Source organism: Trematomus bernacchii, unplaced genomic scaffold (assembly GCF_902827165.1).
Source record: "Trematomus bernacchii unplaced genomic scaffold, fTreBer1.1, whole genome shotgun sequence".
In the NCBI taxonomy this organism is placed as follows: domain Eukaryota; kingdom Metazoa; phylum Chordata; class Actinopteri; order Perciformes; family Nototheniidae; genus Trematomus; species Trematomus bernacchii.
The window spans coordinates 10,219,915-10,243,858 of record NW_022987477.1 but is presented as its reverse complement, the minus strand read 5'-3'; the positions used below and the strand labels follow the sequence as shown (position 1 = coordinate 10,243,858).

The following is a 23,944-nucleotide window of genomic DNA, read 5'->3' as shown; positions in this document are numbered from 1 at the left end:
CACCTGGGCTAGCTCAGTAGTGAGTAGGTCCACCCTGGAGGACAGCCTATCAGGCTTAGTCCTCTTCTCGGGCGGTGCACCTCTGCGGCCCAACGCCTAGAGTGGGCTGGAGTCGACTGTGCAGGGGGAAGGCCACCCTCAGTCAGTAGTTCAACCTCGGCTAGTCTAGCAGCTCTTACCGCACGAGGCATGATGGTGCAATTCATGCACGGGTCCTCCGAAAGGCCCTCCCTCAGATGCTCGAGGCCAAGACAAGAGGGGCAAAGGTCATGGCCATCCTCTGGTTAAAGAGGAGCCATACAGGTGTTAGAGCCGTTAGACCTAGCGATAGCTAGAGCACTCAGCTGAGTGTAAATAACTGGGCCAGGAAACAAATATGCAGTGGAGGGGAGTGAGCACAATAGTAGTTAGCTTGAGCGTGAGCACTCTGCTAACTGGGGTGAGAAAAAATGAAGTCAGTTAATGGGTTTATGCCGTGAGAGGAGAGCAGGAATACTCTCTCCACTAGCGCCGTAGCGAGTTAGCCTAAGCGAGAGCACTCTGCTAACTGAAGGATGGAACGGGCATTAAACCAACTGTGTGCAGGGAGAGGGGAGCGGATTCACTCTCTTCACTAGCGCTGTAGCAAGTTAACTTTGAGCGAGAGCACTCAGTTAACTGGAGGATGGAACAGGAACCAACTGTGTGCAGGGAGAGGGGAGCGGAAACACTCTCTTCACTAGCACTGTAGCAAGTTAGAGCTTTGAGCGAGAGCACTCAGCTAACTGGAGGATAGAACAGGAACTAATTGTGTGCAGTGAAAGGGGAGCGGAAACACTCTCTTCACTAGCGCTGTAGCAAGTTAACTTTGAGCGAGAGCACTCAGTTAACTGGAGGATGGAACAGGAACCAACTGTGTGCAGTGAAAGGGGAGCGAAACACTCCCTTCACTAGCGCCGTAACAGTTCTTGAACGAAACTTAACTGAAAACAGAACCAACTGCTAAAGGACGAAGAACAGGAACGCGAACTGCATCATGCAGGGGGAAGCAGACCTCCTTCACTAGCGCAGTAACAAATTAGCGAGAGCCCTCGGCTAACTTGTACACAATTATCTCATTAGCTTGAGAATAGATAGCACAATCAGCGATAAATGGTAGCGATCTCACCGGCTGACGTGCAGGAGCGTCCGCTCTTTACCGGTCCGGAGCTCCTGGGGTCTGAGCGGTGAACACCGCGGTCCCCTCCCTTGGGAGGGCGGACAGCTCGTCGCAGCCTTTGGAGGGCGAGCGTTTCTAGCCCGCAGCTCCGATCGAGACGACCGCAAGGCTACAGGTAGCGATGAGCTAGAATGTTCAATAAGCTAGCTTGGCTTCTACTCATAAAGTAGTAACCTGCGCAGCGAGAAGATGAAAAAGAACTGAACTCGTTGACAACACCGGAACTTATGCCTTCCGGGGTCATACGAGGTCACACGTGACTTTGTTGATATAAATATTCGACCTACGCATGCGAGAGACAGAAGATATCCAGTGCTAAAGCACCGCCTCTGGCGGTCAGTAAGGATGAAATAGAACTGCATTATTTTTACCAGCAGTTTGGTTGGTAACAATATCGACCAAGGTGTTTAATCTCAATGTTTTCTTTAGAAAGCATATTTAATTTTGTGCTGTATGGTATTATCTACATTGTTTATGGTGACTGCTTGATATCTCCTTTAAAATAAATACCATCTTAGCAAATACCAGAGGTGGGACCAAGTCATTGTTTTGCAAGTCCGAGTAAAGTCTCAAGTCTTTGCGCTCAAGTCCGAGTCAAGTCTCAAGTCTTTGTGCTCAAGTCCAAGTCAAGTCTCAAGTCAGGATGGGCAAGTTCAAGTCAAGTCCAAGTCCTACACTTTGACAAAACGAGTCTTAAACAAGTCATTATGTGCTTTTCACCAAATGTAATGACATCGATCAACAGAATAATACTTAATAATCAAACTGCTCTTTATTAGTCACATTCATAATTTAATAATCCATTTTCTCTCTGCTGGTAAAGTAACGTGTTTTTCTTCTATTGTAAGAGGGATCAGTAAGGTAAGGCTACCGTGACGGTTTGATTCAGAAGGAGTTTAATGTATAAGATCCCTGATGTTGAGGTAACCAGAATGTTTATTTCCACTGTGTACAACATGTTATAAGGGACCCACAACCTATCTTTATGCAAGGGATAATGTGCAGCGAGGCGGTCTTTATGGGGAAAAGAACACCTGAATCTAGATCCCTCTGCAGGTGGTACTTTAACTGTATTTTGATGCTAATACTTTTGTACTTTTACTTGTAACATTTTGAATGCAGGACTTTTTATTGTAACCGAGTATTCCTACACTCTGGTACTTTTACTCAAGTACAAGATCTGAACTTCTCCCACCTCTGACAATAAATCCTGAGTGGTTACCAAAACAAAACCCTGCTCTGAAGGTTATTTTCATTTTACAAATCCTGCACTCAGCTTTGCTTTCTCCAATATCATTGAAATGCAGCCAGATGCTGCTTCTTTTTTCGGTTTTCGCTAATTTCTTGACTTTTTCCGACGCGCTTGCATTTAAATCTGTCTCCCCGTCGCTCTGTGTAGCTGGCCTGTACCACTACACCTGCTGTCTTTGGAGCGTCTGCCCCCCACCTTTCTTTCACATAATGGTATGATCCTAGTGTGTCCTCACATATGCCGCATGGTGGCCCAGCTAAATAAAGACCCGCCCCTGCCTGCAAGGATTCTCAGCAAGAGTTGCAGCGGCTGGAGATTCTGCTCTCCCTGACGGGAGTCTGCCCTTCTAACGGCATCTCGCGATCGGCGTGTTGGAGAACTCTGAATTAAATGATCAAGTCACCTCAAGTCAGAGGGCTCAAGTCCAAGTCAAGTCCCGAGTCATTGGTGTTCAAGTCCAAGTCGAGTCGCAAGTGTTTTGTGATTTTGTCAAGTCGAGTCCAAAGTCATCATATTGGTGACTCGAGTCTGAATCGAGTCCAAGTCATGTGACTCGAGTCCACACCTCTGGCAAATACCCAATCAAATTAAATGAGCAGCATCTCGAGCAAAGACAACTAAACACTATTATAAAACTATTTTATCCAGCCAATGACTGTCCCGAGCCCTCAAAGTTGATCCTCTTTGAACTTTTAAATCGACATTTTGGTGACATCACTGTAGCAAATGGAGAAGATGAACATTGGTGGGAGCAGATTGACCAGGCCAAATTTAAAAAGAGATAAACACAAACAACAAAGAGATAATACAAATAGCAGGGGGGCAATGCAAATATATCATATGACTGCAGTAAGTGTGGTGAAATGTTTATAGATATTGTTGTCATAGAACAGGGGTGTCCAAACTACGACCCGGGTGCCAACTGCGACCCGTGGTCCATTTTTTATTGGCCCGTAGCAAGTTCTAAAAGTAAAATGGAATATGTCCCATACCTGAAACTTGTGCTTGTCTTATATTGTACTTCATAAATAAAAATATATCACACAGTATTCTTGTGTTAATAAGCCTACTTTTCAAATCAATTCAGTCAATTCAAGTTGAGAACATTTTCTAACAAATCTTAGTTGATAAAAAAAGCCCAATAACTTATTATCATAACAAGCTTGAAATATTCCCTTCCTATTTCCCCTTATTATAAGCAATCTGAGGCTTCTGTTTTAAGTGATGAGCTGCCAACACTGTTTGTAACAAATAAATGAAACCCTCTGGAGAGCTGGGATGAAGGCTGGTCTTATCAGCACATTCAACTATCAAGCGTCATTTACCTACATTTGATTGATTTTGCTAACTTAACTTATGAGGCTGTGACTCAGTGGGATAATGTGCTGATCATTGGATCAGGGGAGAGCAAGTTCGAGTCACACTGCTTTCATCATGTCGTTGTGTCCCTGGGCAAGACACTCCCGTGGGGATTGCCCAAAGTACTGAATGTATGTAAGTCACTTTGGATAAAAGCATCAAACAAGTGACATGTAATGTAATGTAACTTATGAGGCTAGCGATTGGCCCAGCCCTTCGTATATTTTTCTGTATGTGGCCCTCAGTGAAAAATGTTTGGACACCCCTGTCATAGAACCAAAAAACATAAGCAAAATAGCTGTTTTGATTGCTCGGTTAACATTTATCTTCCAAAGGGTTTTAACACAAGCTGGTGGTCTCTGATTTAAAAAAATATTTAAAAGTTATGTAAAATAAGATCTATAGTACCACAATAGGAAATATGCAAACTTACGTTCATGTTCCGATCGTCTTGAAAAAGAGCTGGCACTCCTCGTTTATCATATTTTTCATCAGCTATGTCACAGCTTAGGTGCCACAGAGCTCTGTCTAGAAACCAAGCTGGTTTCAGATAAGGAGAGTTTACCAGGTTGTAACCACACTCAGGATGTTGGTGAATCCACTCACTGCTAACCGCTAAGGACAGGATGGTGGGTGGAGGAGAAGAGAAGAAGAGAGTAAGAAAGCAATTAGTAAATATGTAAAGAAAGTCGCTGTTCTAAAAAGGAAAGTGATTTGTAAGTTAAAAGGTTTGGATTTATATTGTCAATCTTGTCAGTCTTTTAATTTTCTTAAAAGCTTGTATGGCACCAGATACCTAAAAAGATAGTTTTGTAAAGTTGAGTCCAACTGAAGTTTAAATTAAAATGACCCTCTGTTTATAAGTGATATAACAAACTGTAGACCAAAGCCTAACATTTTAAAAAAGCTGGTTAATGTGTGTTCTATGAAGGAAGCGTCATCTTGTGGTGCAACCATGAAATTGAATGGATGAGTATCTTCAAAGTGGAATCTAGACACAGATGTCATTGAACAGTCCATTCTGCTCTGAGTTCACGTGACTGAAATAATAAGTCGAACTACAATCAGGGCTTATGAACAAGAAGAAACACTTAACAATACAGTACATACAAATCTAAAAGGTAACTGGGAAATGATTAGGCACGAGTGAGAAACTTAGTGAATCATTACATAATGAGTAACTTCTGTTCAACTTTTATAGATCTAGATCAGGGGTGTCAAACTCAAATACACAGTGGGCCAAAAGAAAAGAAAATGGGTACTAGTCGAGGGCCGGACTGGTTCAATGTTTATTGCAAAACTTATTGAAATGAACTTATTGCACATATTAAACCTGGAACTAACAAAGCTTAAATGATTGCCTATAAAAACAACATTAAATAATCAGTTGCATTCATTTCGTATGGCTCTATCTGCAGTCATTTCTTATGATTACATTTTTCCTCAGGCCAACAACAGCTTAAAAAAACCAATTTCCCTCAAAGAAAAAACATGTCTCAAGAAAGAAAGTGAAGAAGGAAACATCCATTGAAACTCAGTTTGCTGCTCTGTGATGCTAGTTCAGATACTTGGCATCTCATCTTGGGTGCAAGTTCATCAATGTTTGGGGTCAGGCTCTGAGCTGAGGAGATCCTCAGGATTGAGTGAAGGTGTGCGTGCAATATACCGGCGGGCCAGATCTAATAGTAATTACAAATTATCCTGTGGGCCGAAATTAAATCCACCACGGGCCTGATTTGGCCCCCGGGCCTTGAGTTTGACACATGTGATCTAGAGTATCTAAAATACTAGTTGTTGATTAGTTCAGTGAGGAACCAATGAGGAACAAAACAAGAACAACTTTATAATTGATTAAACATACATACGTACTTCACTTAAAAATTGTAATTGAGGAGTAGATAATGGTGAGTTAATAGAGAACGGCATGGAGGATCCTATATTAATAAATCATTATGTAATAATTTGTTCATGAACCATTAAACCACACCATTAAACACAATTAATCCTACCCGTCCCTCGGAGGCTGTTTCCCCAGGAGAGTGGTTAAAGCTCCTGGGGACCGACCACCAGTTAAGAGATAGCAATGATTTTTTATTCAGGCAACATTGCAAGCCCCATTAACCGCAGTCTGCTTCCGTTGGGAAGCCACGCCTCTCTGCTGCATTAGCAAAACATATTTTTCTGACGTAGCACAGGATAAATTAAGTTCAACACCAGCCCACTGCATGGCACAAATAATTAAAATGTTTGATTTCATGCGCCTTTGAAGCAGTAGCGTAGGCAGAAATGTACTTTAGGGCGGGCCTTTATAAAATAGGCTTTTTTTTTTAGGGGGAAAATTACTTTAAAGGAGAGGTGTCATGGCCACTTCCACTGATCATAATTCAATTGTTGAGGGTATACTAAAATAGATTATACTGTGCATTTTTCCAAACTCACATTGGTTTTGCATACAGCATCTCTGTAAACTACGTGTATTCACTGAATTTGTGAAAATATTGGGCTATATAAAAATAGACTTTATAAAAGGGTTAGGGTTAAAACTGAATTCAAATGATATTGATGATTACAATTGTAAACATCAACTCACTATGTGTGAGTGGGAATGTTCTCTCTCTGGAGTCTGGCTGTAATTTCCAGACAAAGTCCACCCTGTTGCCAATACCAGTCTATCTATGTATTTGACCTTCAGCATGAATGGAGACGAAATGTCAATGAGGAAACTGAGAAGGTGATGCAACAGCCCCAGCTGCCTGCTGGAAAAGCCAACTGGGTTATTTTCCCTACACAGCACTGCCACTATCCTTTTTAAAAATAAGACAAGATAACTTTTCACTCATCAGTCACTGCAGCAGCAGCTACAAATAGGATACAGCACAGAGGAACACGTATTACACACATTCCCGAAAGAGGCTTTGCCTTTTGCAAGGGTGCTTTGTAAATAAGAATGTGTTCTTAATGACTGGCCTTGTTAAAACAAATTAGGTTGTATGGCCTGTATCAGCAGTTCTTCTAACCATTACAATTTAAGTTCAGAAGTAATTGTTAAACTGAGAAAGTTAACTCCTTTAGAGGAACTACAGTACAACAGTACATGTAAGTCAAATTTGGATAAGTAAGGTGTAGTTTGGGAAGTGTGTTCAAATCTGAATGAGGCTTCTTAGAATCTGTCAACATTTAAATTACACTTTATAAGATTCAAAAATATTGTTAATAACTGCATCAACTTAAAAAAGCTGATGCAGACTCAAACTCTTTGCATGAAGTGAATAAATCTAGTCTGGATATCATTTATTTATAAGATTAGTAATGTATGCACAGTATGGAGCCTTTAGAAAATCTGTTACAAATTACAAATTGTCAGACTCAACTGCTGCCCAGTGATCACAGCAGAGCACGTAAACAATATAAGAGAAAGATATTCAGTATGAAAGGGACATTAAATGAGCAATTAATGACACAGCCATCATTCAGTAATCCATCAGTGACTTTACCTGTGTGATTAAAGACCATATCAGTGATGCAGAGCATGTTCCAGTCTTTTCTCAGTGTCTCCACCAGATTACCAATGTCTCCCCAGGTATAGTGCTTCCCCTCAGGTGAAAAGTCAGGGTTTAACTTCAGCTGATCAGTTATGGGGTAGCAGGAGCCCGACATGTCAAGCTTTTGTAGCGGGCTGAAGTGAACCATGTTGTAGCCTACGCAGAGCAGAGGCAAAAGTTACGTGGAACGTAAGATAAATGAAGTAAATCATATATTTTTTAAATCAGTCATTATTTTGTCATATTCAAAGACACCAACAATAGGTAATATAAGGGAGGTCAGACAAGGTAACAGGACTACAGCACAAGTCATTTGGAATTGATAACCATTTTCTATATTTTGTTCTAACTGTTTATATTTATAACAGTTTTAATGCAGTTGAACGGTTCTGGCATATATAAATTGAACTTTCTGCACTGAATTAGCACATCTTTGTGTCAATGAACAGAACTTTACTGTAATTTAACTCCAAAAAATGTTTTACAGTACTTCTTTGCTGCCTATCTTGACAGATAGTTTACAATGTTTATCAGAGCTATTTCCATGAAAACAGCCGCCTGCTGCCAGAGCAATGGTTGATGAGAGCATTAAGATTGGACCATTCAGTCAAGCTGCAGTATAGAGAATCACAACAATGTGCTAAAAGCACCAAAGACCCTGTTTAAACTTGACATTAACATTCCTATTTGTAACACAAATGGACTGCTCTAAGTACTGTACTTAGCTGTACTTATCATCCCTCATATCCACATGCTTGTCAATTCATCTAAAACACACTATATTTATTGGTTTACAAAATCCCTTTCTTTGTTTAATCATGAGGCAATAGTGAGTGATCGGATTAAAATGCTTCTTGTTGGTCATTAACACTTGTATTTAAAGCTGTCAACTTGTAATCCGGTCACCTGAAATTTGATTCCAAGTTTAAACAGAGTTGAACAAACTCCCTACTGAATTATAGAATTGACTTGTCAGTTTGTTAGTTTGTACATACCAGTCTCCTTTGCGAACCTGAGCTTGTCAAGCCATTTGTCCAATGGGCCGAGGCCTATATAAATTATAGTGTCCGTCCAAAAATTCTTTTTTACTTATAGTGAAAACTACCCTTGGATGATGGGTTAGTAGACTAAAAGCTTTAGGAATCCAAAGTACAACATATAATAAGTACCCTGTATCAAGATTGATGCAAAACAAGTGAAATTTGACCTTTTTAGAGATATTTAGCCAAAAAACCCCACTTCTGGGGTCATTTGGGTGGATTTGACCTATCTCTGGCCCCCCTTGCTCGATTTTGATGAATGAAATCTCTTTATAACCGCTAGAGCCAATGGAATCGAGGGAAAGTTATATACACACCAAAACGTTAACAAATAAGGAGTGAGAGTGACGCGTTACCAAAACCGGAATGGTGGCTACCATTAGCAGCTAACTTTTCCGCTCCGATTTTTACATAAAAAATGGAATTATGGATTATAAATAATTTTTTCAAAGGCACAGGTACATTATCAACCTATGGATCAACAGTTGTAGCATTTTTTTTTTTTCGTTTTAATGCCATTGAACACGTCTTTTGACCTAATTGACAGCTACGGTGAGACGATCTGCCGTAAATGCTCCGTAAAGGTACGTGTTGTGATGTCTGTGTTTGCTTCCCCTGTCGCAATTTCGGATCGCTCAGTGATGATACTAAACCTAAATAATCTGTGGAGTCTCAGCTTTAATCGGCTATATTGTATGTGCAGCTACGATAAGTAATAAGGGTATCTTTATCTTGAATTGTGTGCCGCAGTGCGTTAGAATTTTTTCACTCAGGGGTCATTTAGACGCTTCTTATGAGACTTGTGTTTTGTTTTGGTAAAAATGGTTCATATCTTCAGTTAGCTGAGATTCTTCCCGTTAATCTGGTGCGACACATTAATAGTTTCATAAATGTTAAGAAGCCCTGAGATATTATCTCGGAAAAAAAACGGTGGGAGGGGTCCAATGGGGGGACCGCCGTGCTTAAGAGGTTAAGAAATAGTTGTAGCTGATTCTGTAGCGGTTTGGTTATTGGTTCCTAAACACACACATTGGCCCTCTCTCCAGACTGGCCTGCGCTCCAAAGTGATAGATTTCGTTTTTTGTTATTTCTCGGCACTATGGGAAGATAAATCAGAGGTACAAGGATGCCGTGCCCAATCGACCACAGGCCTGTACTACGAAGCTCAACATAAACTGGATTTGTTTTTGTTATCTGGCTTAACTAACCCTAACAAACACAATCTTGCTAAACAGAGTCCACGCTCTGTCACACAGGCAGGTAGAAGTGATACAGCCACAGTATGGGACACACTGGGTGAGTGGATTGAATTCAGTAAAAGATATCAAAAACGAGAATTCAGTACTTATTTTTGAGGAACTTCAGAATAAATATTAACCTCAAGACTGAATTTCTGAAATATTTGCAAAAATATATTGCAAAACAGAAAATATTTACCTTGGAAAGAGTTTCAACAGAGAGAATATTAAAAACAGCTGCTGCAAAAGACGATTAGTACTTACTAATCGTCTTTTGCAGCAGCTGTTTTTTAGCTGTATGTTATATTCTTACCAAAGCTGAGAACAATGAAGAATTGCTAGAAAACATATACGACAAATGGAATAAAGAACGTGGTGCAAAGGACGGAAAATAAAAATGGGAAGAATGTTTACAACTCACATATTAAATTACCACAAATAGAAATCTAGGTTCAATTCAGTATAAATGAATCACAATCTTTTATTATTGTAGGGATACAATACATAAGTTTACCAGCTAATCAGATAAATAGTGAGTGACTCCCTCAAACATGCCTTTTGACATTTCTATACAATTAAAAAGATTTGGGGGGATAATGAAAGAGGGACTCAAGAACTCTCTTTCAAATATTGGAAAAAATAAGACTGGATTGCATATCCTTTGTTTTTCATTTGTTTATGAAAGTATTGTGCACACATAACATATCCACAAATTACTTAGTGCATATAGATTAACAACCTTATTAAGTTAGGGAAGTGACTGCAATATTAGTAATTCTTAATATTGGTAATAAATATTAAGCATTTGACATTCAATGTTCACTAAATAGTGAATATATGAATGCGGTAGCAGCAACAAAGTGACTTACCCACAGGAGAAATAGTACTGATAGGATCCAGCTACGATTAGGTCCAGTCTGCAGTATTTATCACAGTCATCCTCCCATCCGTTCGGGTAGAACCAGTCCAAAGGATGAAACTTAAGGCGATCGAACTTGTGGCCTTTTGCAGGGTAGTTGGTGTAAACCTGGACATCTTTACCCTGGAGGGTAGGACCAAGGCGGAACTGCAGCTCAAAGCCTAAAGACAGCAGGAGTAATCAATCAATCAATCAATGCTTATTTATATAGCTCAATATCACAAATGTTACATTTGTCTCAGTGGACTTTACAATTTCTACAGAATATCAATACGACAATACGACACCCTCTGTCCTTGGACCCTCACATCGTACAAGGAAAAACTTCCAAAGAAACACCACAGTTAATGAAACCTAGAGGAGAGCAACAGAGGAGGATCCCTCTCCCAGGACGGACAGACGTGCAATAGATGCCGTGTGTAATGAAGACTTTGGGAATACACTGTTAAACTACACATAGTGCCCTCACGAGGGGTTCAACTTGACAAATATGTATATATTAGGGCTGTCAACTGATTGATGTTTAATTTACATCAATGTTAGTGTTTGCTGTGACTGCTCATTCGCTTAATCCTGGCAAACAAAGCCTGGATAACTTCACACTCACCTCCCTGAATGGATATCATTACCTGAAAAAAACAAACCCTGATGTTTTTGCTTGTTTAATTGCCACCCTTTACCACCAAATAGACAGGGTTGGGAGGGTTACTTTGTAAATGTAATCAGTTACTGATTACTGAATACATGGCTCTGAAAGTAATCCGAATACAGTTAAAGTAACGTAATCAGATTACTTTTGGATTACTTTCTTTTTCCATCACAGATGGGTATGTTTTGGTGTACAGGAGACACAAAAGGCAAAAGGAAACTGAACGTGTTTTTACTGTTTTAATGGCTTATCAAGAGCACAACTGAAACATAACATCTGAAACGATGTAACAACATAATACACTTTTTGAGGATGCAGCTTGGGATGTGAGGAGTGAGGGACACGGCTTAGAACGGGCGTGTCGCCTTCTGTCCTGCCAGTGTTGGCAGGACATGAATTAAAATGTCGAACTCTGACTTCATTTTAAGGACATTTCGGCCAGGGGTGTAGAGCTATATTTGTTTAAGCACCGGATTGGCAGAACAGGAGAGTGTGTGCACCAGTCTGCCTTGATCTACGAATTCATGTCCGTGACACTCACAGTATCTGCTGCCCACAGCTGGTTTATAGAAGGAAAACCTCCTTCACTTCATGAAACGGGGGGTTTCGTATTGTAACCCTAGTTATATAAGCACAGGCGGAGCCCTCTACTGGACTCTATGGGTACTACTCTCTATCATGCTGTGCGTGCTTTCACCTACTGAATTTACGTAAACGTAGCCGGCCAATCGGGGCGAGCCTACCTGAATGCAGGCGCAGGCCCACAGTATATAAGGCGGCTACACCCGCCGCCCCACTATCCTATACACTCTTCAGCGAGCGGACTAGGAAAGACAGGGCCCCCAGGTAGAGGGCTCCGCCTGTGCTTATATAACTAGGGTTACAATACGTAACCCCCCGTTATATCTCACACAGGCTCCGCCCTCTACTGGACTCTATGGGTACAGTGGGCGGAGCCCCGATGTATAAACGCCCTGTCGTCCAACAACATCGACCCACCACACCGTCCCTGACCGGCTTTTGGCTAACATCCACTGCATCCCCACTTCCTCCCATCCGGTTGTAACCGTGGAGAAGTCGGGGCCGCAACTTGGATGAGGAGGAAAAAATTGTGCGGAGACTCCGTCTGGAGTGCACTACTGGGCGCTGCCTCCTGACCCCCTGCAAAAACACATAAGCGTCTGACTGAAGGCTGACCTGCCTCCAAATCCCTCATTGTGGAATGAGCCAGCCCCCTGTCCACCAGTATCTGTAAGTAGGTAAGAATAGAGCCCAGCGTGCACGACAGAGGCTCTAGACTCCTTCCTTCACACCATCGCCGGAATCCCGCCCACTTTGGCCTGTAACAAGCTGTGGTGGATTCTGCTCTTGCTGCTTGGATAGTCTGAATAACGTTATCAGACAGCCCCACCTGTCTCAGCCTGTCCCTCTCAGGAGCCAAGCCTGGAGAGGTTGGCCCAGAGTGGGTAACGCCCCTATTGCACCTGCTTCCTGAGACAGCGCTCCCCAGACCTGAGGAATTGCCCAGGGCTGGCCCGCCATCATCTGTGTTACCCCCGCGTACCACGGCGCCAGGCGGCGATCTGGGGCCACCAGGATGATTGACAGCTGTTCCCGCCGCACCCTCTCCAGGAGTGGGGGGATAAGGTGCAGCGGTGGAAAGGCGTAAAGCAGCTTTCTTGGCCATGGCTCGTGTGCAAATGTGTCGACCCCCAAGGGCGGGTTGTCCCACCGAGCCAGGGAGAACCACAGGGCACAGTGGCTGTTGCGCCGATTGGCGAACAGGTTCACCTCTGCTCTACCGAACTGAGTCCAGACCTGCTTCACCACCTCCGGGTGAAGCCTCCACTCGTATGGCAGGGGTCCGCCTCTTGACATGAGGTCGGCCCCCCCGTTCTCCCGTCCCGGGATGTGCAGGGCCCTTAGAGACAACACAATCTGTGAAACCCACAGCCACAGGTTCTCTGCTGCGGTCAACAAGGCTATTGAGCGGACTCCGCCCTGCCTGTTGATGTACGCCACTGTGGTGCGGTTGTCGCTCCTTACTAGCACATGTTTGCCCTGTATTAAGGGTTTGAAGTGCTGTAGGACCAACATCACTGCTTGCAGCTCCAGGAGGTTGCTGTGCCGCGCCTCTGCCAGAGGACAGCAACCACCCACAGCTCTCTCTAGGCACGTCCCCCCCCATCCTGTCACTGAAGCGTCTGTGAAGACTGTGATATAGGAGGTTACCTGCCCCAGTGGAGCTCCCCTCCGCAGATTCTCGGGAATCGGAGGTTGCTCTCTACTGAGGGGGGGGGATGGTCACCAGACGTCGTTTGTGTCTTAAGATCTAAACGAAGGCCGGTAAACCACCTCTGCATGCGACGTGCATGCAGCAGTCCGAGTGGCACTACGGAGTGAGCAGCCGTCATGAGACCCAAAGTCTGCATGATGATCAAAGCTGTCACCGTCGCCCCCTGACACAGCCTGCAGATTGCCCGCAGCAGGGATGCCTGTCTGCTTTCTGTCAGGGTGGCACGTAGTCTGCCTGCATCGAGCATCACCCCCAGATATTCTACCTGCTGGTGAGGTATGGGGGAGCTCTTCTTCCAATTGACCGCAACTTCTTTTTCAACCCAACTTGGTTAGGTGTATGATCAATTGGGCTGTGTGAAACATTGCCCATTCCCTGGACCTGGCCATGACTATGAGGTCGTCCAGATAAAAGAACACCCCCATGCCATGGTCCTGCAGCGGTTGCAGCGTCGTGGCTGAACGTGCGTGGGGATAGGGAGTAGCTGGTTCAGGCATTGAAGATCCAGAATGGGCCTGAATTATCCTGTCTTCTTGGGAACCAGGAAGTACAGGGAATAGTGCCCCTTCTCTCTGACTTGAGAGTGCACATGCCGAGAGGAAACCTATCTCCTCCTGGGATGACAGATTTGTCTCTCTCATGCCTCTGAACGGAGGAGGGATGCTGCAAAACTGGAGTGAATAACCCAGTCTCAGTGTCCTGTCCATCCGCTCTGTTAATACACCACTGCTTTTCCATTCCCCATAACATTGTGTTTGGGGATGTGCAATCAGCTGCGGAGCCGCAGCTATGAAGCTGTGGTACTCTCTGGTGGCCCACTCCGCCGTCAAACCCTCCATAAAAGGAAGTTTGACCCATGGGGGGCTGACACAGAAAGGGCCGTTTTTCTATTCTTCCACTCAGAGAAAAAAACGGCCGATTTTTCACTGAGGTCCCTGAACGCACCACGGCACGCTCCCGTGAGAGGGCGCGCTCCGCCATAATGCTGTTTTCTCGTAGAGAGAAAGAGGCATTAATCGGAGCTTCTTCTGTCCATGAACGCAACGCGGCCCGCTCTCGGGGGGGGGCCTCGCGTCGTCATAATGCCGTCTCTTTGAAACGGACATTATGGGGAAATGTGGAATGACTCTTACTCTGGGATAAATGCAATCGTTTTTACTGAATGCATTTTACACACACATATCACTCTAGAACAGGGGTCACCAACCTTTTTTAGGGTGAGAGCTACTTTTAAAAAATAAAACAAGTCGGGGGCTACTTTTACTCCTCTTTTTCTTTCTTTTTTGCAGTGTATATATTTAGCACATTTTCACATTATTATATGCTGACCTTTAACCTCTGTGTGCTGTTTGGGTCTGTGGGACCCGTTTTCAGTGTTTACTAAAAGAACATGCATGCAATTTAATTATTTTAACCTGCTTTATTTGGGGGTGGACGGGCCTCACCTCCTCTAGGGGGGTCGGGGGCATGCACCCCCAGGAAGATTATTTTTAAATGTTGAAGTGAAATGCATCAATCTGGAGCACTTTGAGCACAACATGAATTGATGGATACAGCTCTCAACACTCAGATGAAAGAGAGCTGTATACTTTTCAATAATCCAAACATCTTTAGAATATGGTCACAACCAATAACAAATCATTTAAACTTGTTTATTCTTATCTTATGTTACCTAGTTAGCATTTTTTCTTTTTATGTATGCTTATTTTACTCCCCTTTCAAACTGTTTTTTGTTGTTCTTACTGTCCTATAGTACACATTGGAATGATTTCTTACTTTATCTATATTAAATAGATAAAGGTATGCTCTCCCTAGCTCTCTCTCTCCCTCCCTCCCTCCCCCCCAGCTCTCTCCCTCCCTAGCTCTCTCGCTCGCTCGCTCTCTCTCTCTGTCTCGCTTGCTCACAGAGGCTGTGAGCTCCTCCGTGGCGATCGACGGCTTGCGTTAAAAAAAAATAATAAACATATTTTTAAAGTGGGGGGACACAAACGGGATTTCGAAAAGAGCGGGGGACATTATTAATTAAGCCATGCGTGTGTGCGTCAAGTGCAATAAATATATATGCAAGTTGCAACACGCAGAGTAAAACTCTGCCCCCCATGTATTGTATATGGCTGGCATGATAGGCTGTTCAATGGGGCTGATGTGTTGTGTAGATTCTGCCAGAAGGAAAATCAGCGGGGAGGTGCCACATTGCTTTCCTTCCAGACTGCAACGCTGGTCCCGCAAATCAAGCAAGAACGTGATTGGTCGATATTCATTGTGGGGGTGGGGGGAGGAGGGGTGTTAGATAGATATAGAGTTGTAGTAAGTAGATAGAGTTCGCTATGATTTAGGTTTCGTTTATGCATAGGGTAGATTCTTTTAATTACATTTCCTTTTTTGTTTTGTGTATTTTATACATTTTGGATTTGCTTGGCGAGCTATTTTTAGAACATGCCCCGCCAAGTGCCCGCGGGCACCGTGTTGGCTACCCCTGCTCTAGAACTAGAGTTACACTACGTAACCCACTGTTCTTCTGCGGAGGTCCCTGAACGCACCGCGGCCACTCTCACGGGGGCCGCGCCTCATAATGGGTGTCCAATTAACATCGTATGAAAACGGCCTTGCCGATCTCAACGAGACATTATGGGAAAATGTGGAATTGTGGAGAGATATGACTCTTACTCTGGGATAAATGCAATCGTTTTTACTAAATGCATTTTTCACACACACATCACTCTAGAACAGGGGTGTCAAACTCAAACTCATCACGGGCCACATCAGCATCATGGTTGCACTCAAAGGGCCGGTTGTAACTTTAAGACTATATAAAAATACATATATAAATATTTAATATATATAAAATAATGTATTACATGATTGCCTCTGAATTGGATTATTATGGGATAGGGTAATAACTTCATAATTAACTACGTCTGAAAGCAGAAGTTTAGGGCAAATAATTGCAAGTCTCTTCAGTGCGTGCGTACGTCCCAAAATGATTTAAAAAGAAAAGCCAAATTCTGGAAAAACAACAACAAAAAAGTGACATTTTGAAAAGAAAGTAACATTTTGAGAAAAAAAAGTTTGAGATGCATTGTGGGACATGTAGTTTATGGGCAACGTGCTTCTGGAAAGCGGCATGTAACCGTATAATAAACATATTATATTCTTTGCAAGCTCTTGTGGGGCCGCATGAAGTGAAGTCGCGGGCCGGATTTGGCCCCCGGCCTTGAGTTTGACACCCCTGCTCTAGAACTAGGGTTACTATATACGTAACCCACCGTTCTTGCAACAGGGCCTCTTTTCGACTTTCTGTTAAAAGGAAACCTATCTCCTCCCAGGATGATAGATTTGCCTCTCCCTGAATGGAGGAGGGACGCCGCAAAGCTGGAGTGAGTAACCCAGTCTCAGTGTCCTGCCCCTCTACTCTGTCAGTACACAGCTGGGCTTCCATTCCCCACAAAACTGTGTTCAGGGACATGCCAGCAGCTGTGGAGCCACAGCTAAGAAGCTGTAGTATTCTCTGGTGGCCTACTCCGCTGCCAAACCTTCCATAAAAGGGAGTTTTGGCATGGGGGCTGACACAGAAAAAGGGCCGATTTTCTACTGAGGTTCTTGAACGCACCGCGGCAGCTCCCGTCTTTGAAACGGACATTATGGTGAAAAGTGGAAATGTGGAGAGAGATGACTCTTACTCTGGGATAAATGCAATCGTTTTCACTGAATGCATTTCTCACACACACATCACTCTCTTGAACCCGCACAGTGTTTTGACAGCACTACGGTTTATTCCACTCACCTGCATGCGCCCACCTGCTGGCTCCTATACTGGAGTTTACAGAGGGGGCGGGGAGTGTGGGAGAGTGTTCTTTCCTCTGGGGATGAGCAAGAATCAGCCTACTCCTCACCCACGTGACCAAGGAGATCGATCCAAAGAGTCCTTCCGTAAACACGGGGGCTCCCAGGAGATCAACACGGTCCTTTTTGGAAAGTGCCATGCGGCGTGATCCCTCACCGGGATATCACACGGCAGACAACGGCGGCGGCCACGATCAAGCTACAAATAATCGCTCTGATCTGGTGAGGTGGGGGCATCTCCAGCAATGAGCGAGATGCCCAACACACCCGTGTTTATTTGCAGTCGCCCTGTCACGCGTTTCTTCTAATCTTCTAATCTTCGTACGTTTAACTCTTCGGTTGTCAGCTCGTCTGAAGAGAAAAAGGATAGTGGGGCGGCGGGTGTAGCCGCCTTATATACTGTGGGCCTGCGCGCGCATTCAGGTAGGCTCGCCCCGATTGGCCGGCTACGTTTACGTAAATTCAGTAGGTGAAAGCACGCACAGCATGATAGAGAGTAGTACCCATAGAGTCCAGTAGAGGGCGGAGCCTGTGTGAGATATAACCTCTGCAGCACCAGGAGGCAGCGGGAGGGTTAACTCAGCCTCTGAGAAGCGGAGCGCGCAGTACCTTTCACGCACCGCCTTCACTGTGTTTACCTTCAGAATCATTAGAAAGGATAAAGAGCGACCACAGGCTGATGTGTTTTAACCACACACACACACACACACACACACACACACACACACACACACACTCACACGATTTAAACGCAGACTTTTGTTCCTCCATGTTTCGTTGTTATTGTTTCACTGAGCGGACCCGCACATTTTTTTCAAACGCTCCCTTTTTTGGTCCATCTGCGGCGGTAATAGGTTTTGTGGGCTGTGATGATTCGGCTGTACCTTTAGTAATGAATATTAAATGTTGTGAGGAAATCTTTCCACCAATAATTCCAATAAGTAATCCAAAATGTATTCACTTCAGGTTTACGAAAGCAACGGTAATCAGATTACTCGTTTTTCAAATGTAACGCGAGCTGAATACAGTTACTTGATTTTTGTATTCTGATTACGTAACGCCGTTACATGTATTCCGTTACAACCCAACCCTGCAAATACATTATATATAGAGCAGGTATGGGCAAACTAAACCACTGGCTTACTAAACCACTGGCTTTTTAATCCGGCCCGCCGAATATTGGTACAAAATTGTCCAAATTGTAGTAAAGACCGCATTCATTTTGCCTTTTTCCTGCAATACCCGGCATTTCAGTTTATCCCACTAGATGGCGCACTCTAGACACAATTGACCTTTGCTGGAGTCGGCAACCAGGCAAGATCTAAGAACCAAATACGTCACGCTTATATTGGAGGGGGTCAAGATTAACCTGAGCAATAACAGTTCATGGCGAGTACAGCGAATACAAGTTGTAACAAGCAGTACGGCTGCGCCGCGGCTTACGCAAAGATCACGGCCACTCTAGTCAATGGGTGCTATTCCACCAGACGCGCCGCGTTACGGCTCAGAAGCGTCCCAGAAGCGTCTCGGCGCTGGGCTCCGCTAAAAATAGAATGCAAGTCTATTTTCGATGCGACGCGAGGCGTTGCATAACGCCGGGCAGGAAGTGGACCGGTCAGAGCATCCAGTCAATCGCCAAAATAAACTAATTTTGCAGACCCTAGTCTTTCAAGTAGGAGGAGAAATGCCAGCGGTCTCCTCCGGTTTACTGTGTAAATTATATATATAGAATAATTATGATGATGAATGCATTTTTTTCCCACTAAAATACAGCAACACATCTTTGATTCATGTCGTTTATAACTGGAATATTACAATTATTATTAACTTTGTCTGTACAAAGTAGCCTGTCCAGGAAATATACCCAAATCAACAAAAACTGCGAGCCAGCACGCAAGACGCTCCACTTCTGAAATGCTTCTGAAACGCTCCTGAAACGCGCCCGGTAGGGTATGATGCCGGTATGACGCCCCGGACAAACAAGCACGCGGTTTGATTGGCTAGAGCTTGTACTAGCATATGATTTGATTGGCTGACGCTTCCGTCGAAGCTTCAAAAGTATAACATTGCTCTACTTTTGAAGCGAGCAAAGCGAAGCGAGGGAACCACAATGCAGTTCTGCCCATTCACTTTGAATGGGGTGACGTCACGCTTTGCCGAACTGCATTGTGGTTCCATCGCTTTGCTTTGCTCGCGTTGCTCGCTTCAAAAGTTGAGCAATGTTCAACTTTTGAAGCTTCGACGGAAGCGTCAGCTAATCAAATCATATGCCAGTAAGCTCTAGCCAATCAAACCGCGTGCTTGTGTGCCCGGGGCGGGAGATTCATGTAATTGGTTGTTGGTCGAGTTTCAGACACGCCCACCGGCAAGCTTTAACGCACGCCACCGTGTGGACGCTGCGTTATAAAAAACACTTATATAAAGTCAGGCAACACTAACCAGACCTTACTTTAATGACCATCCGTTCACTGTTATTGACCATTGTGAAGAGGCAGACGTTTTCCTGTTGTTTTGTATTATTGCAGCTATCGGATGGAATCAATACACGGGCTACATGTGGCCATCACAAGTAAAATCATAACGAAAACTACGCCGGTAAAATATGCGTGTAGAAAATGGCTTATGCCACAATATGATAGCAACAAGTAGTCAAGATAGTCTGATTAGCTTCGGTTGCTATGCTAACATCACCTGTAGAATGCCAGATAAACTTTCATAACAGCGTTGTGATGCCAAACAGCGTCAATTCATACTGAAACACATTCACTGATGGAGATGGGGGATATGTATCAGCTGCTTGTGTGACAGTCGGACAGTGAATATTTTATAGCGGCCGCTGCCGTGTGAGTTAACAGTAGAATAAACTCCGGTGCACGAGCAGCCCAAAGGTATAAGGTTGGAGAAGTAGTTATTTAATTTAATCTGGCTTCGTATGATTAAAAACTACCCGACGCAGTCCTCTATTGATGTTGTTGTGAGCGGTGTTGCGGAGAAAATCAGCGACGTAAAACGCAGTGTGGGTCATAAGAAGGCACGTAAACGGTTACGTCATGACGCAAACGATGACGCAATGACGCAATAATTCACCTTTGAACCCCTGTTATAGAGGGTGGTGAAAACTGCACAGCACATCACCAGGATGGAGCTGCCATCCATGGAGGACCTCTACTCCCAGCGGCTCAGGAAGGAAGCCCTCAGGATTACAAAATACCCCCATCACCCCAGCCACAAACTGTTCAATCTGGTGCCGTGTTATAGTCACGAAATGCAATCTATTGATTAGAGTACAGCAACACAATTTCCCATTGTTTTCGTGTAACAGAGAACGATTTTAATATAAAAATATCATTCTGACTTATTGTTGAGAAAATAACAGTGTGTGGTTTAGAAAAGAATAACAAATTAGAAGGAAATAACTTTTCTGAGTATTCTGGGCTCAGTCTCTTCTTCACTGACGGCAAAAAGGTCAGACATTATACAATAAAAATAAAGAAGTAAAGACAATTATTGTGGCTTGATATTGACTAAGACAAAAGTTGATAAACCACACAGCTCCCAAGACCAGACTCTTGCCCTGACAAAAAAATGTGGTGCAGGCAAGAAAGATACCACGAATAGAAATACATTGTTTTTACTCAATGGAACATTTACACCACAGTCATTTTTTATTCAATCCTCACAACTTAGAAATGTAAATCTAAAATGTAAAAGCGACAAAACTCAAATACACATCATCCGCCCCAAATCCTTGCAAGGATTTCCCCTCTCGGTTTAGGAATTCCACTAACTTCCAATGTTGCTGAGTGTATCTTGGTTTTATGCCTACATTTAGAAAACACTTGGAACTTCGCCATCTTTTTGTTTTTATTGTTTTCTTCCTTTGTTTTTTTATAATGGAGAACATAATGGCATAAGACCTCAGCAACTTTGGAGAAGAAGCATGGTAATGGTTAGAATGCCAAGTCACCCAGCCAGTGAGCTACAGCTGCTAGACCAAAACCTAGGTATGGGGAGCTAAGGCAAGGATTTAAGGCTATTCCACTATACATAACCTGCAAAAACACAGGAATTTCAGCCAGGAGAATGCTGTGTTTCCTCTGCGAAACCAGAATTATTTGATTTGTCATGTGTATGCTCAACTGTTTACGCATCAGCCTAGTTCTTCAAAGCCTCCCCTGGTTCCCCAAATACCAAGTCCAAAATTCTTATATCACCTACACATTTCTCCATGACCTAGCTACCTCCTATTAAAACCTGTGCCTTTAAAACCACACTCAAAACCCACCTTATTTAAATCCACTTTTAATCTGTGATCCAATTGTCGGAACGCCTTCTTCCTTTTTCATTTGAGTGTTTTTATACTGGTACTGCTTTGTGCAAAATGCCTTGGAATGCCTTTAAAATGTAAACATATTTTTAAAATTAATTTTGTTGCTATTATGACATTTATAAAAATAACAAAAACTTCCCGTGTGTAATATGTAAATATGCACCAATGAATCCCATATCGAGGTGGCATTACCAGCGGTATGTGAATAATCAAAGCCTAATTAACTGCATGTTCAACCTGAAAAAAAAAGCCTTGCTCTCATTAAAACTTTTCTGACCACCTCAAGGCATATTTTTATTTATTTGGCTTTGTATTCTCAATGCCTTAACCTGTTTCACACCTTCCCCCCGGTACCGGGCGGATAAACGCGTGATTTGCAGGAAACAACGTCTAAGGAATCTTAATATTGAATAAAACTATGAATGTGTTATATCCATGTAACGGGAAGAAACTCAGCTAACTGATCTTTTTAATTTTTTTTTTCAAAAAAAACCCACAATGCTAGCACTCAGCCTCTGAATTAGCCTCGATCGAAAAAACGGGACCTACAAAGGCACTTAAACTCACTCATAACTCCCTTATTACTTATCCTAGATGCACAACCAAACACTCTTTTTTGGTGTCCTGGAGACACTGAATCTACCGGTGCCCACCTCAACACTCAGTGATAAACATTCGCGACGCTATCAACGAAAGCGTACATCATCACATGTGGAGCTAAGAAGCTAAACATGTAAATATGGCTTACCTTGGTCAAAAGTGGTCTTCAATGACATTAAAACGATAAAAAAACGATGCTGCAGTTAATCCATAGGTTCATCCTATGTGTCTGTGCCTTCTTTGAAATTATTTCTGATAATCCATAAGCAATACAACTGCGTTTTAGTTTCCAAACTCCAGAAGGAGACATTCCTCCAGTTTAGTTTCGCTTTCCACACGCGAAGCGGCCACATTTTTTCTTTACAATGTGTGTGTATGTGAGTCTCCTCCTTCGATTCTATTGGCTCTAACGGTCACAAGGGTATGTCAACCAACCAGATCGAGCAAGGGGGGCCAGAGATAGGTCAAATCCACCCAAATGACCCCAGATGGCCCAGTTTTTGGCTAAATCTCTCTAAAAAGGTCAAATTTCACTTGTTTTGCATCAATCTTGATACAGAGTACTTATTATATGTTGTACTTTGGATTCCTAAAGCTTTTAGTCTACTAACCCATCATCCAAGGGTAGTTTTCACTATCTGTAAAAAATAATTTTTGGACGGACACTATAATTTACAGTTTTTTACTATGTAAAATCTGAATTTTCTTTAAAATAAAAAACATTTATATTGATTCTGACACTTCTACATCCAACTCACAGGTTTATCATTACTTTGAGAAAAAAGATTATTAATTTAACCCTTTTAGAAGGGAAGATATGGTCATTTGTTCTGGGAATGTCATTTTCGAGCCTGAGACCTGAAAAACAGGCTCAGAGTGGAACAGGTTAATTAATTATTGACTGGAAAAAGTGACCAGGTTACTGACAAGGCTGCAGGACCACACTATTCAAGGTTAAACATGTATGACATTATGCATATTGTATTATTTTGCTCTGGGTGACTGTAGTACAGTCTTATTGTCTTTCTATGTGACAATAGTGCAATTATGCTGTGCAGCAGTGTGCAGTTTGCACAGCAGTATACATGCTGTGCTTAAAGTGCAAAGTAGTCCTACCTTGTTCTAGGTGGAAAAGAGCACGCTCAAGTCTCTCCATGTCACTGAGCAGTAGCAGGCCTTGGGTCTGTCAGCTGGCCTGAAACATGCTGTCCTGTTCTATTTAGGCTGCCTTCGTGTGGAGAGATAGAGAGAAAGAGAGAGAGACAGAGAAACAGAGAGAAACAGAGAGAGAGATATATATATGACATAGTCTGGTAACATGGTAACATGAGACAACTCTTCAAACAAGGGAGGCCTTGTCTGCCAAACTATGTTTTTCTCTCATTTGCAGCAGAGCAACATATCAGGTATCTATTATATAATTGTCTGAAAACTGTCACTACAAACTTAAGGTACATTTTTCCCCATAAAAAACAGGACATTAATTATATTTTTACATTACAGTATGTTGCTCTTTGTATTAACTGTTGACATAATATTTAGTTGTGGCTAATTAACCTGGGGAGCAGATGTTTTTTTTGCTTTTTTGTCCCTATGATTCTCACACTGACATATACAGTTTGACATGTACAGTATGTATCCAAGTACACACAAGGCCTATATGAGTGAATGTAGATAA

The 23,944-nt window shown here is 43.0% G+C and overlaps 1 pseudogene; it reads right to left on the bottom strand.

Annotated features, from left to right (window-relative positions):
• The window catches only part of LOC117498009, a 92,403-nt pseudogene extending 81,229 nt beyond the window's left edge, over window positions 1-11,174 (bottom strand).
• Window positions 11,175-23,944: the final 12,770 nt, after the last annotated feature.